Here is a 15,685-nt window from a genome sequence, read left to right as displayed (position 1 = left end):
GTAATTATTCTCCAGGTGGTATGCGATCCCGGAACACAGTAGGTAGGATGCGGTGATATATTAAATAACCACATTTTATTAGCAGAGCATACAACGCGTTTCAGCTCTTATGAGCATTCTTCAGGTATTACATATAGGCTACTACTGCTTTGTACATTTTATATATAAAGAAAGTCTGTGAATATCATTTTTGGGCGTGTGTTTTACCGAGGTTTTAACTCTTCCACTCCCATTTTCTCAAGAGCTTTACAAACATAGAGATATAAACATTAAAAATGAATCAGAATGGATCTAATAAAAAAAAAAATATTTCAATGTCGTATAAAATTCATATCTCATTAAAAACTTTTATTCTTTTTTCTTTTTTCCTTTCTACTCAACAGTTACTGCTTATATATTTATTTTATCCTTATCCTTTATATGTTTAAATTCTTTTCCTCCTTTTTTCCTTTTCTTTTCTCTCCCTTCCCCTTTCCAAAAACTTAAAAAAAAAAAAAAAATTGTATTTTACTATTTTTTTTAAAAGGGGAAAAAGGCGGAAGAAAGGGGGAAGAGAGAGAAGGAGAAAGGGAACGAAGGGAAGGAAAAAGAAAGTGAAAGAAAAGGGGGGGACATTTTTTTCACAGGAGTTTTTTTGTATGTTTTATTTAAAGTTTTTAAAAAGTTTTTGGAAAGGGAAAGGGAGAGAAAAGAAAAGGAAAAAGAGGAAAATAATTTAAACATATAAAGGATAAGAATAAAATAAATATATAAACAGTAACTGTTGAGTAGAAAGGAAAAAAGAAAAAAGAATAAAAGTTTTTTAATGAGATATGAATTTTATACGACATTGAAACATTTTTTTTTTAATTAGATCCATTCAGATTCGTTTTTAATGTTTATACCTCTATGTTTGTAAAGCTCTTGATAAAATGGGAGTGAAAGAGTTAAAACCTCGGTAAAACACACTCCTAAAAATGATATGCACTGACTTTATATATAAAATGCACAAAGCAGTAGTAGTCTATATGTAATACCTGAAGAAGGCTAATAAGAGATGAAACGCGTTGTATGCTCTGTTAATAAAATTTGGTTATTTAATATATCACCGCATCCTACCTACTGTGTTCCGGGAGCACATACCACCTGGAGAATAATTACATATGTGGTTTCCTATTGAAACACCTCTAGTGCTTTCACAAGTGCCCAGGATTGTGCTGCAAACCGTGAACAGGAGGAACCTACAACTAACCCACCCAGTAGAATTATTGACAAGTTTATTATGACATCAAAAAGGTGAGTGCAACCAGCACTTATTTAATATATATTTGAATCTTGATACTGTGTAACATACCTAGTGGCGGGCTTGCATGGTGCACCATCTCCCACTATGCAAGATCGCAAACTTGATCTTCAGTCCAGTCTGCTAGGCTGGCTTCTATTCATGCAGTCTGTTAGTCTCTGTTCTGACTGCTTAGGGCGGCGGCCCGGTTACTTCCTGTTTCTTGTAGCTGCTGTGGGCACACCCCTAATGCGTCCACAGCCTATTGCTGTCTGTCACTTGATATTTAAACCAGCTCCACCTTGAAGCTGGTGCCTGAGCAACTCTTATCCTCAGAGGGCTTCTTGCCTCTGATGTGCCAGGTCCTGTTCTTTTTTTCCTGCCTGTCCACCTTCCTGGAGGCTGTATTCCCAGGCCTGTCTGAACACGCTCCTAGCCTGTTCGTCCTGCCTTCTGGGGGCCGCATACCCAGACCTGTTATCTGTGTCTTCTAGCCTGTTTGTCCGCCATTCTGGGGGCCGCATACCCAGACTCACTCCTGTATCTCGCTGCAGTGTCAGTTCCTGTCTTAACACTCAGTTCCTGTCTGAACACTCTCCTAGCCTGTTACCTGTTTCTCTTTATGTCTGTACTTTTCCTTTTTCTGCAGAGTCTGAACCTGCACCTAACTCCTACTCGTTGTCGCTGTACTTCCGTTTGTGAGTTTGGAGTCCACTCGCTACTTCTTTGCAAGTACCTCGTGTGTATCTGGTTCTGCCTTTCCCTTCCAGTCTGTACCGTGTGAACAGAGCCCTGTCCCCTCTGCTCTGTCTTTTCTCACCGCTTTGGCGGTTTCCCCCTTGCTCTGCCTTGCTTACCGCCCGGCGGTTTATCTCTGCTCTGCCTTGCTTACCGCTCCGGCGGTTCCTGCCCGTTCTGCCTTGTCCACCGCACCTTCTTTTTCGCTCTGCTCAGCCTTGTCCGCCGCATCTGCGGTTTCGCTCTGCTCAGCCTTGTCCACCGCATCTGCGGTTTCGCTCTGCTCAGCCTTGTCCACCGCATCTGCCGTTTCGCTGTGCTCAGCCCTGTCCACCGCACCTGCGGTTTCGCTCTGCTCAGCCTTGTCCACCGCACCTGCGGTTTCGCTCTGCTCAGCCTTGTCCACCGCACCTGCGGTTTCGCTCTGCTCAGCCTTGTCCACCGCACCTGCGGTTTCGCTCTGCTCAGCCTTGTTCACCGCACCTGCGGTTTCGCTTTACTCTGCTTGATTACCACATCTGCGGCTCTGAACCCGTCTCCCAGTCTGTACTGGACCCTACCCAGCCTGTGCTCTAACCTGCCTGTTCCTGTATTCCCCAGTGTGGGTCAACAGCCGTGTCCGGGGTCTGACCTGGAGTGGCACCTGGTCCCTCTGCTCGGTTCCTCCCTGGTGCACGGTGTCGTAGCCGTCGTGCGACCTGGGTCAGATCGGGTTGATACTTAGTTACGCCCCTCCAGGCACTCTCCGGTTCATGGCACAGTGGGATCACTAATCAAGCACACGCCAGTCAGTCCGGGCGTGTGCATAACATACTGCACTTAGAGTCTGTGCTCTCTCCCCTCTCTCCACTTTTCTTATTTTATATTTTATACTGTTTGCCTATGCAGTGAATGCAACGGCTGCCAACAATTTGGGGGAACTCCAACGCCCCTTGCAAGAGACGTAGATATGGTGGTGATATGTTGGTGGAGGATGAGGATGAGGAGAAGGAGGAGGACAAGAACAAATAGACAAAAGCAGGAAGCTTATACTCATGTCTGGGTTTGAAGACAGAGATGCATGGGAATAGAGTTAGACCTCCCCAAAAAAAGACACTGTATTTGAGTTTATGTTACGCTGCTATCATTCACTGCTATCAAAACACTAGCGGCAGGGCAGCCCAGGACCTCCAAGGTGTAGAGAGCCAGTTAATTACACGTGTCCACCTTGGATACCCAATAATTATAAGGCACAGAGGAATCACGGAGGACATTGGAACGGTTGGCAAGGTACTCCCTCACCATATTCCGAAACTTTTTCCTCCTTGTGAGAGTACCCCGCGTCTCAGGGCCTGTGCGATGGGAGGGTCTGAGAAAACTGTCCCAGAACTTTGACAGTGTTCCCCTGCCTCTGCTGGATTGCATTTGTGTCTCTCTCACCTGTACTCCTTGGTTGTCCAACGAACTGTGACTTCTGACGCCAGTGTTTTCAGATGGGAAGTTTTTTAATAATTCCTCATCAAGGGCATTCTGGTACTGCCCCATTTTATTAGACCTGTCCGGCGTGGGAATAAGAGACAGAAAGTTCTTCTTGTAGCTTGGGTCTAGAAGTGTCACCAACAAGTAATGACTGTCACCCAAAATTTGGACAACGCGAGGGTCACGGGAAAGGCAGCGTAACATAAACTCAGTCATGTGTGCCAGACTGCTAAAAGGCAAGACTTCCGTGTCCTCACCAAGAGGACGACTGACCATGCTCTCCTCATCATCCTCCCTGTCCTCAGGCCATCCACGTTGAACAGACGGTATGACAGTTGTGCAGGTAATACCGTCTATAGTGCAGGAAACTAGCTCCTGTTCGTCATGTTTCTCCTCTTCCTCATTGTCACACAATCCACGTTGGAATGAGATGAGGCTGGGCTGTGTGGAATCATACTGCATGGTTCCTTGCTCCATCACATTGTGCTCCGCCTGCAATGCATCCTCTTTAATTGTGAGCAGAGAGCATTTTAGAAGACATAGAAGCGGGATGGTGACGCTAACCATCTTGGTGGAGTCCTCAGAATTTTGGAGGATGGTACAGATGTCTGACATCCATGTCCACTCCTGATGTCTTATGTGTGGAGTCTGACCTAAATACCAATGGCCTTGTTGATGCTGGTAGTCAACAACTGCCCTCTTCTGCTCACAAATCCTTCCCAACATCTGCAATGTAGAGTTCCAATGCAAGGGGACATCGCACATCAGTCTGTGAGCTGGAAGCTGGAAACGCTGCTGAAGCATGACAAGGGCGGCGGAAACTGTAGCTGACTTTCTAAAATGGGCACACATGGCGTACTTTGACAAGCAGATCTGGCAGATGCAGGTAGGTTTTGAGAATCTGCTGAACCACAAGGTTAAGCACATGGGCAAGGCATGGTACGTGTGGGAGCTCGCCTCGCCTCAGAGCTGCCACCAGATTCCGGGCATTGTCACACACGACCATGCCTGGCTGTAGGGTCAGCGGTGTCAGCCACAGATCTGCCTGCATTTTCAGAGCTGTCCACAACTATTCAGTTTTGTGCGGTTTGTCACCTAAGCATATTAGCTTCTGCACAGCCAGGTGCCGCTTGGCCCCGGCAGTGCTCTAGTCCTTCCAGCTTCTGACTGATGTGATGTCATTTCGGAGATGGAGGCTGAAGAGGAGGAGGTGCAGGAGCTGTAGAATGTGGGGGTAACCCTAATTAACCAAGGGCCCACAATCCTTGGCGTCGGGAGGACGTGTTCCACCCCAAGGTCAGACTGGGTCTCGACTTCCACTATATTAACCCAGTGTGCTGTCAGCGAGATGTACCGTCCCTGCCTACAAGCACCACGTGTCCATGGTTAGGTGGACTTTCCCAGTAACTGCCTTGTTGAGGGCACGGCTAATATTGTGGAACACGTGTTCGTGTAATGCGGGGACGGCACACCGGGAAAAATAGTGGCGGCTGGGGACCGAGTACCGAGGGATGGCCGCCGCCATCAGGTTGCGGAAAGCTTCCATCTCCACAAGCCTAAAAGGCAACATTTAGAGCGCAAGCATTCGTGAAATTTGTGAATTTAGTAGTGTGGCCTGTGGGACATTGGCTGCGTATTTGACTGGGGAAGGGACAACTGAACACTGCGCTGGGACAAGGACATGGTTGCTGATGGTGCTAGTTGAGAGTGTGCAACGACAAGTGCAGGGCGGGAGGCATCTTGGCATGCGTCATGGACAAGGGATTGGCGTGCACACACAACAGCGGAAGAAGCAGTGGAGTCACCCGCAGACACTGTTTCTGGACCCTGGTGTTCGGCCCACTTAGTCGGGTGCTTTGCTGCCATGTGATTCATGCTGCTGGTGGTCAGGCTGCTAGTTTTGCTACCCCTACTGATGCTGCCCTGGCAGGTAGTGCAAATGGCCTTTTTGGGGATATCTGCAGTCTTTAAAAAAACAACCAGACTCGGGAAGACCTAACAGTTGTACTGGCAACTTCCGTCGTGCTAGCGTTACGGGAAACGCTTTCCCGCCTTGTGTCTGCGGCCACCACACTGCTTCTTCCTGCCTGTTGTGGTGCTACGCCTGCCTCCCCCTGTGTGCTGCTGTCCTCCCTCTGCATGTCCCCCTGTCAGGTTGGGTCAGTTACTATATCATCCACGACCTCGTCTTCCACTTCTGCACCCTGGTCCTACTCCTGACTTTCTGGCAATTTTGTCTCAACCTCATCATCCAACTCTTGCAACAGTAATTGCACTTTCCCACCGTCGCCTTCATGTGACCGTGGCTGCTCAAATATTTGGGCATCGCTACATGCATTCTTCTCTTGACTCACTTGAAGCTGGCCAGACGAGAGGCCCAAATCTATAAATGGAAAAGTAAACAGCTCTTCTGAGTGTCCAAGTGTGGGATCAGTTGTCTCCGGGTACTTGGCATGGTGGGAGGAAGGAGGATCAGGGTGAGGAACATGCGGTTCAGACTCATGACTACTGAGACTTGACCGTGTGGAAGACAGGGTGGTGGTGGCAAAGTGACTTGAAGCATTATCTGCTATCCAACCAACAACCTTTTGACACTGCTCTGTGTTCAATAGTGGTGTTGTGCGGTCCCCTAGTAATTGGGACAGGAAGGTCGATCGACAAGATGTGGGTGTTTGTTGTTACACAATTTCAGCTTACCCACGGCCTCGGCCTCTGCATGCACCATCACTTCCACTTCCCCGTCCCTTGCCACGCACCTTGCCCATGTTAAATGGAGGACAATAATTTCCACGTTCACTAGAAATGGCAGATTTTGGAATGCAGTTATATGTGATACGTCTGACAGAGAACCACGGTTTTAAATAGCAGGCCTGTACTTTACTAATACTATTCTTCACAGAGACCTAGTGTGAATAGCTTGAACGACACACTGCAACAAAATGAAAATGGAAGCCAGAATGACTGATTTTGAAATGCAGTTATATGTGATATGTCTGACAGACAACCACAGTTTTAAATAGCAGGCTTGTAGTTTACTAATACTATTCTTCACAGAGACCTCGTGTGAATAGCTTCACCGGCACACTGCAACAAAATGGAAATGGAGGCCAATATTTTCCACTTTCAGTTTAAATTTCTGGATTTTTATCACTGTAATATGGAAAACATCTGGCTGTATTCTGCAGTTCTAACAAGCAAATGGAGCAGAAAAATTGTGTACTCTGGATTGCTTTTTAAGCAAATAACCAGGATTAAGATAAAAAAAAAATTGCCCTGGCCCCTGATACCTGGGGCTATGTCTACAAATATTTGTCACCGCAGGATCAGTCAGAAGTTGAACATGCAATGCACCCTCTTGTGCTGTGTCATGCACTGCAGTCTGTCACATACTGTGCCTGCCTTCCTAACTCCTGCTATCACCACTAAAAATATGCAGCTGGATTAGTCCTCAGAAGGACTGTTAGTTCAGATGGATATATATACAGTATGGACCAAAAGTTTGGACACACCTTCTCATTTAAACATTTTTCTGTATTTTCATGACTTTGAAAATTGTACATTCACACTGAAGGCATCAAAACTATGAATTAACACGTGGAATTATATACTTAACAAAAAAGTGTGAAACAACTGAAAATATCTACTATATAATTGTCTTATCCCGTCTGTCTGTCTGTCTGTCTTTCTGTCCTGGAAATCCCGGGTCGCTGATTGGTCCGGCCGCGGCCAATCAGCGATGCGGCATTTCTGAAAAACATGGCGGCCGTTTGCGGCTCATGTGCGGCACGGAGGTCAGCGGCGATGCAGCAGGCGCCGCTGACCTACATGCGGCTATCGTCGGGAGATCAGCGGCTACGGCTGCTTATCTCCTGAGGACAAGTGTGACGCCCCTCCCCTCCTCTTCTCTCCTCTCCCCTCCCCTCTCCTCCCATCCCTCCCCCCGCTCGATCAGGACCCCGACACCCGGCGTCATACTTACCCCTCCCCTCCTCTCCCCTCCTCTCCTCTCCTCTCCCCTACCCTCTCCTCCCGTCCTTCCCCCCGCTCGATCAGGACCCCGACACGCGGCGTCATACTTACCCCTCCCCTCCCCTCCTCTCCCCTCCCCTCTCCTCTCCTCCCGTCCCTCCCCTCTCCTCCCGTCCCTCCCCCCGCTAGATCAGGACCCCTGCGTCATACTTACCCCTCCCCCTGCCTCCGCAGCAGCTCCTGTGTCTTCCGCTGATGCTCTGTGATGTCTCAGGTCAGAGGGCGCGGTGACGTCTTTACACCGCGCTCTCTCCTGACCGGTCACAGCGCACAGCGTCAACATGCGGGCTACGCTGGAGTCCAGAGAAGCAGCTGAGAAGGGAGGTGAGTATTGGATTTTTTTTTTTTTTGGATGGGGCCATAGGGGACCTGCATGGGGCACCATGGGGGGATGGATATACAGGGGATATGACTTCCTGCATGGGGTATTATATGGGGGGGAGAGGTGACATCCTACATGGGGCATTATATGGGGGGGAGAGGTGACATCCTACATGGGGCATTATATGGGGGGGAGAGGTGACATCCTACATGGGGCATTATATGGGGGGGGAGAGGTGACATCCTACATGGGGTATTATATGGGGGGGGAGAGGTGATATCCTACATGGGGCATTATATGGGGGAGAGGTGACATCCTGCATGGGACATTATATGGGGGGAGAGGTCACATCCTGCATGGGGCATTATATGGGGGGAGAGGTCACATCCTACATGGGGCATTATATACGGGGGATGTGACTTCCTGCATGGGGTATTATATACGGGGGATGTGACTTCCTGCATGGGGCATTATATGCGAGGGATGTGACATCCTGCATTGGGTATTATATACGGGGGATGTGACTTCCTGCATTGGGTATTATATACGGGGGATGTGACATCCTGCATTGGGTATTATATACGGGGGATGTGACTTCCTGCATGGGGCATTATAAAGGAGGGTTGGGAGACATATGCTAGAATACCCGATGCGTTAGAATCGGGCCACCATCTAGTGTCTTATATTCTAGGTTCTTCAAAGTAGCCACCTTTTGCTTTGATGACTGCTTTGCACACTCTTGGCATTCTCTTGATGAGCTTCAAGAGGTAGTCACCGGAAATGGTTTTCACTTCACAGGTGTGCCCTGTCAGGTTTAATAAGTGGGATTTCTTGCCTTATAAATGGGGTTGGGACCATCAGTTGTGTTGTGCAGAAGTCTGGTGGATACACAGCTGATAGTCCTACTGAATAGACTGTTAGAATTTGTATTATGGCAAGAAAAAAGAAGCTAAGTAAAGTAAAACGAGTGGCCATCATTACTTTAAGAAATGAAGGTTAGTCAGTCCGAAAAATTGGGAAAACTTTGAATGTGTCCCCAAGTGTAGTTGCAAAAACCATCAAGTGCTACAAAGAAACTGGCTCACATGAGGACCGCCCCAGGAAAGGAAGACCAAGAGTCACCTCTGCTTCTGAGGAGAAGTTTATCCGAGTCACCAGCCTCAGAAATCGCAGGTTAACAGCAGCTCAGATTAGAGACCAGGTCAATGCCACACAGAGTTCTAGCAGCAGACACATCTCTTCAACAACTGTTAAGAGGAGACTTTGTGCAGCAGGCCTTCATGGTAAAATAGCTGCTAGGAAACCACTGCTAAGGACAGGCAACAAGCAGAAGAGACTTGTTTGGGCTAAAGAACACAAGGAATGGACATTAGACCAGTGGAAATCTGTGCTTTGGTCTGATGAGTCCAAATATGAGATCTTTGGTTCCAACCGTGTCTTTGTGCGACACAGAAAAGGTGAATGGATGGACTCTACATGCCTGGTTCCCACCGTGAAGCATGGAGGAGGAGGTGTGATGGTGTGGGGGTGCTTTGCTGGTGACACTATTGGGGATTTATTCAAAATTGAAGGCATACTGAACCAGCATGGCTACCACAGCATCTTTCAGCGGTATGCTATTCCATCCGGTTTGCGTTTAGTTGGACCATCATTTATTTTTCAACAGGACAATGACCCCAAACACACCTCCAGGCTGTGTAAGGGCTATTTGGAGAGTGATGGGGTGCTACGCCAGATGACTTGGCCTCCACAGTCACCAGACCTGAACCCAATCGAGATGGTTTGGGGTGAGCTGGACCGCAGAGTGAAGGCAAAAGGGCCAACAAGTGCTAAGCATCTCTGGGAACTCCTTCAAGATTGTTGGAAGAACATTTTCGGTGACTACCTCTTGAAGCTCATGAAGAGAATGCCAAGAGTGTGCAAAGCAGTCATCAAAGCAAAAGGTGGCTACTTTGAAGAACCTAGAATATAAGACATATTTTCAGTTGTTTCACACTTTTTTGTTAAGTATATAATTCCACATGTGTTAATTCATAGTTTTGATGCCTTCAGTGTGAATGTACAATTTTCATAGTCATGAAAATACAGAAAAATCTTTAAATGAGAAGGTGTGTCCAAACTTTTGGTCTGTACTGTATATATATATATATATATATATATGTTGTGAAATATCTATACTAACAGGACGTTCAATGGACCCTCTTGCACTATATGCACTGCAGTCTGCCACTTACACTGCCTGCCTGCCTAACTCCTGCTATCACCACTGAATATATGCAGCTGGATTAGTCCTCAGAAGGACTGTTAGTTCAGATGGATATAGATATACTGTATTTTGTGGAATACCTATACTAACTCTAAACAAGCAAATCTCACCCTGACGCAGCAGCACCTCTCCCTACTCTACCTGATTCTGGGGTAGACTGTGACGAGCATGGCGGCGCCAGGTCTTATATAGACTTGATGACGCTGTGCGGCCAGCCAATCACTGTAATGCCCACAACCAACATGGCTACGGCATTACAGTGCGTGGCAAGCAATCCCTGCATGTTTATTGGCTCTCTAAAGAGTGCCAAAGATGCAGGGAGGGGACCTGAGCTCCCACCCGAGCAGCCCGGAAATACTCGCCGAGCTTGTCGAGCACAGTGATGCTCGGGCGAGTACCGTGTTGTGGCGAGCATGTTCGCTCATCACTAGAGCTCATCATTATGGCCATCTCTGGGTAGATTCACACATGACATATTTTTTGTACGGGCTCGTTCAGATGCGATTATTATACAGATTAGGGCTGTATGTATAAAAATCAGAAAACACTTGGACCAATGTAGTTCAATTGGGCTGTTCAGGTGAGGTTTTTTTGCAACAATCAAGTGAATGTGTCAAAAAAATTCAGCATTGCCGAGTCTGTTCCGTATTTTGGATGAGGCTCACCTATTCTAATCTCTTGTGATGAGCACAATGTCAGCAAGATGCTTTTACTCCTCACCCAACCTGTACAATAAGCTACAGTTAAAGCGGGTGTACCGATGGGCGCTTCATGCCATATGTAACCTACATTCACAACACAAGGGTGCCACGGGCCCATCTCATCATCTGAAAAACATCTGGAAAGAGAAATCCTCCATTTATCCACCTGAACATTCAGCTCTGTCATTTTTTCAGTCATATCTCTTGTAAAAGGACAGACAGGTACCTGATGTCCAGGAAAGAAAGGTAATTCGTATCGAGAGAAGGACAGCAGGTGCCTGCTGACAAGGAAGGGTTGGTGGCTACTAGGTTAACTTTGATGACATCTGGCAGAAGCATGGAGGTGACCCTGACATCAAAGGTGGCTATATTTCCCCAATATTCCTCTCATATACATACTAGGCTGCAGAATTATACATCTCGTGATGGAGAAGCTTGGTGAGATACGATGAGTGCAGAATAGTGAAGCATCGTTTAGTGAGGGTATTGGTGACTTCTGGGGCCAGGGATTCAGCGCTCATGGCAGTGATAAGAAGATACAAAGAGGACCAGAAGGGAGACAGCGAGGAGAAGAGGAGAGGGCTGAGCAGTAAGGTAAGAATGAGGTTTGTTTTTTATTTCTTTGATCTTTTGATTGCACTTTACGGTTCAACGAAATGGTGTAAGCGCTGAATGCAGGTTTTTGTAATATTTGAGTAGAATTCGGTTCCACTTGAATATTGTTGCTCACCTCTAGTCAGTGCTATTGGGGTGAGGTAACGTTCTTTTTGTGTCTTTTTTTCAGGTGGTTGGTAGAAGGCCACCTGTATAGGCAAGGAAGATGGCTACTTAGTGCTGAACCAAGCAAGAATGCATATATGTTTTGTGCTTGGATATAAGAACTTAGCTTGTATTTTATACTTCATCGATAAAAATCAGGAGAAGCCCTGTGTGAACAGAATTTGTGTGTCGCTGGCTGCATTTGATCCAGCTAACATTCCATGATAGATAGATACAGTGGCAAATATACCATTGGTGCAACCGGCCCTAAAGGTATGGGGGCCTCTAATACCTCCAAAGCAGAAAGCTCCTGTCGCAGACCATAAAAGAATACATTATGAGATATTGTATTGTGCCCATATACTGTTCTTATACTGGGGCACTCTTCTGTCTCTATGGAGATAGATAGATAGATAGATAGATAGATAGATAGATAGATAGATAGATAGATAGATAGTGTAATGCAGCGGCTTGCGGCATTACTGTAATGGTCCAGGGTGTGTTTTGGCCGACCATGTACCTCCCGAGGTGACTGGTCACATGACTGTGACATCGCACAGGTCCTATGCATACAGAAGTTCTGATCACATGACTGTGACATAAGCACAGGTCCTGTGTATGCACTAGAGGATATATAAACCCTGGTAGATTTAAGACAGGTGTGAAAGGCGTGAGGCCTGTTCCCGTGTGGGACACCGTTAGAGTGTGAGGCCTAGTGAGGCCTAGTGAAGCCTGAAAGGCAGAGGCTGGATCCTTAGGTGTAAGCAATACCAGTAGCCTTGGAGGGCCAGAGGCTTGGAAGGCAAGAGTCCTGAAAGGCAGAGGCTGGATGTTAGGTGAGAAAACATGCCAGTAGCCTTTGAAGGAACGTAGGCTGGAGACCCCCATCTGGGAAGCCGTAAAGCAACAATGGTGGCAGAATAAATCTGACTGAAGCAGCTAAAACTCGGCAAAGGTAAAACACTGCATTATATGGACGTTGATATAAGTGACTTTGCTGAAGGCTGTAACTGGAGCCAAGTGGGCCTGTCTGCCACTTGAAAGGCTCCTGGATATTATATGTGTATGTCGGCGAGCCACTGAGTTGGACTCGGTGATAAGCAGTAGTGAAGTGTAATAAACTGCTGGATTGTGAAATACTGGAAAACGTGGCTGATGTGCTTTAATTGACCCGATGCAGCGAGTGTCCCCCAGCATGATGACTAGCGCTGCCTTACAAAGATAGATAAATAGATGTTAATATTAGTACTTGTAGTACCTACCATACTGTGTTCTGAATGTGAAACTGTTCTTTTGGCAACCACTGGCCACTGCCCAAAGTCCTCTACATCTTCTACGTCATCCACTTTGGATATATCCATAGGAACAGAAGGTCGTCTTGGGTCCATTCTGAGGATGTGTTCTTTATGGAGGATGTATGCACAACATAAAGTGGTTTCTCCAATATGCATTGGATTACTAAGATGAATATCTTCATTTTCAAGTTGGAAGCAGGTACAACACCAGAAAGTTCTGTGCTGCTCCCTCTTTCGGACTTTGGAAGGTGATGCAAGCGATGTAGTGAAATGGATAGAAGTTGTTTAGATGCGGATTGTGGTGGACTGGTAGTGGGTGGGGGTCATGACTCATAGTAGCATGGTGACAATCCAGTACATTGGTCTTTTTTGTCTGCATCTTCACTTGTCACATGCTGTCTGTGTATGCAATGGAAACAATATCTCAGTATATGTCAGATATATGGATGGTACAGTTTATACAGCCATGAGACAATAGCACAACAGGTAATGTAATGGCAACATTTCCTAGACATTTCTTCCAAGCAGACACAGGGCAAAGGTTATAGGGGAATGTCAGATAAGCAGAGGTTTACACTCATTAATGGCTGAATCTTTCTAAGATGAGATGATATTTTACATACAGAATACATTTTCCCAGATAACCCATCAATGAAAGAGAACGCCAATGTAATATGACTTCTAAGATAACGGCAGTAATAGAGGTTCTGGTGACTACAATTCATTTAAAAGGACAAGGACACAATTGGAGATATTTCTAAATACCCAGATACATGTATTTATGGCTGAAAGGCATTTTGCCAAATTGTTAAATCTGATTTATGGCCAAGTCCAAGTTCATCCCTGATAGATCGGATTCGGAGCGGCTCAGGCTGCTCTGAGCATTGCCGTGCCATGTTCCTGATATTCTTCCCTCTCCTCTTCATGCTTCCCTAGTTCCTTCTCAGCAACACAGGAAGAACTATGGCCACTAATCCCCTGTACTAGCCCGATGCCACTCTGCTAAGGAGTCAGACTGCGATAACAGGACATGACATGGGCGCCTAGCTCCTAAATATAATGGGTCCTAGAAAACCATGTACAGCACACAGATGGCATTAGTGTGCCGTCCGTGTTCAAAGAGGTTGTCCACTACTTTTAGGATAGGTAATCAATGTCTGATCGGTCGGGGTCCGACACATTCCTCGCCTATCAGCTGTATTCAGGGGCGTCTGCGGGTTGGAACTGCTCAATTGCGTAGCTGCTCCATCTTCTGACAGTGGCCACAGCAAAGTACTGCACATCTGCCCCTTATTCAAATCAATAGGAGGCAGATGTGCAGTACCCTGTGGCGGCCACTATCAGGAGATGGCCAGCTCCGCAAGTGAGCATTTCCAGGAAGCGGACGTCACCGATAACAGCTGATCGGTGGGAGTGCCGGGTGTCAGATCCCGACCGATCAGACATTGATGACCTATCATAAGAAGAGGCCATAAATGATAAAGTAGTGGTCAACCTCTTTAGGATAAGCTTTGTCATTTAGATTTTTCTTTATCCATCTGTGAAAAACACTGATGGTAAAAACGGACACACGGATTATACACTGATGGTAAAAACGAACACACTGATGATACTGGTACCATTTGTGTGTTTAAACACGGATGTGTGAATGAGGTCTAAAAGGAGAGAGGTGAGAGCACTCAGGGAAGGAAAAGACTGATGTGAAATGAAGTTTGTGAAGATGAATGAACACCTAGCACAAGATGTAAATCAGCGTGAGGGCTGTGTGCACCTGAATAATATGATCAAAGCTGAACTAATTACATATTATACAGAATTTTATTTTATGGTTTTAAGATTTTGCCATGGATCTCAGAAAACCACATAAACTCAATGTGTAGTATAGCATGTATGAGCTGTAGGGTATATACTGAGATACATAGTGGCTGTACAATCCAGATCGTCTGAGTGTTTTAGTGAAACACATTCTGCACTCTGCTTTTTCAAGATATTTTATAAAACTGTGTTGAAAAAATTTTTTTTAGTCAAATATACATGTTTTTAAATAACTAAACTAAATACTATTTAACTGCAGATATAGGCCACGTGCACACACTTAGTATCTGATCAGTATTTTACATCAGTATTTATAAGCCAAAACAAGGAGTGGAACAATCAGAGGAAAAGTATAATAGAAACACGTCACCACTTCTGTATTTATCACCCACTCCTGGTTTTAGCTTACAAATACTGATGTAAAATACTGACCAAATACTGATTGTGTATGTGGCCCTAATCTGTAGGTAAGTAGCATTTAAATCTTGTGTAGCAGGCTTACTGGAGTAGTGGCTACAGGGAGAAAATTAAGTTTTAATCTCCCTTTAACCTGTCAGTCACTGGGACGGTGCAGGCAGCTGTCAGTCACCGATCACTCCCCGGCACATTGATTGTCAGCCTGCTGTGCAGTGTACATGCGCAGCGTATGTGCAGAGCAGGCTGACAATGTGCTGCTGAGTGATCACAATCGCGAGCATTGTGTAGTGAGCTGTGACATAATCACTCCCCTGCACCACCCTGATGACAGAGAGAAGACCCCGGGAGAATGAGTATTTGCTACAGACATTTCTATATAAAAAACGCTGCAGAAAAAAACATGCGTTTTTGCCCCTTTTTTTCCATTCTTTAGTATGGGTACAAAATGCTGCAAAAATGCTGAAAGAAATTACATGCTGCAGATCTGAAACTGCTTCAAGTCTGCAAGGAATAAATAAGCAATGCGTTTGTTAAAAGGCTCGGATGCCGCACACAGCACGCAGAGAGTATGGCAGAAGTTTAATTCAAGATTTGGTTTCTGCACGCAGGGAGCGTAAATTTAAG

The sequence above is a fragment of the Phyllobates terribilis genome, unplaced genomic scaffold (genome assembly GCF_046119375.1).
Source record: "Phyllobates terribilis strain yellow unplaced genomic scaffold, ASM4611937v1 Scaffold_7__3_contigs__length_470593459, whole genome shotgun sequence".
Taxonomy (NCBI): Eukaryota; Metazoa; Chordata; class Amphibia; order Anura; family Dendrobatidae; genus Phyllobates; species Phyllobates terribilis.
Note: the sequence above shows the minus strand (reverse complement) of the source record.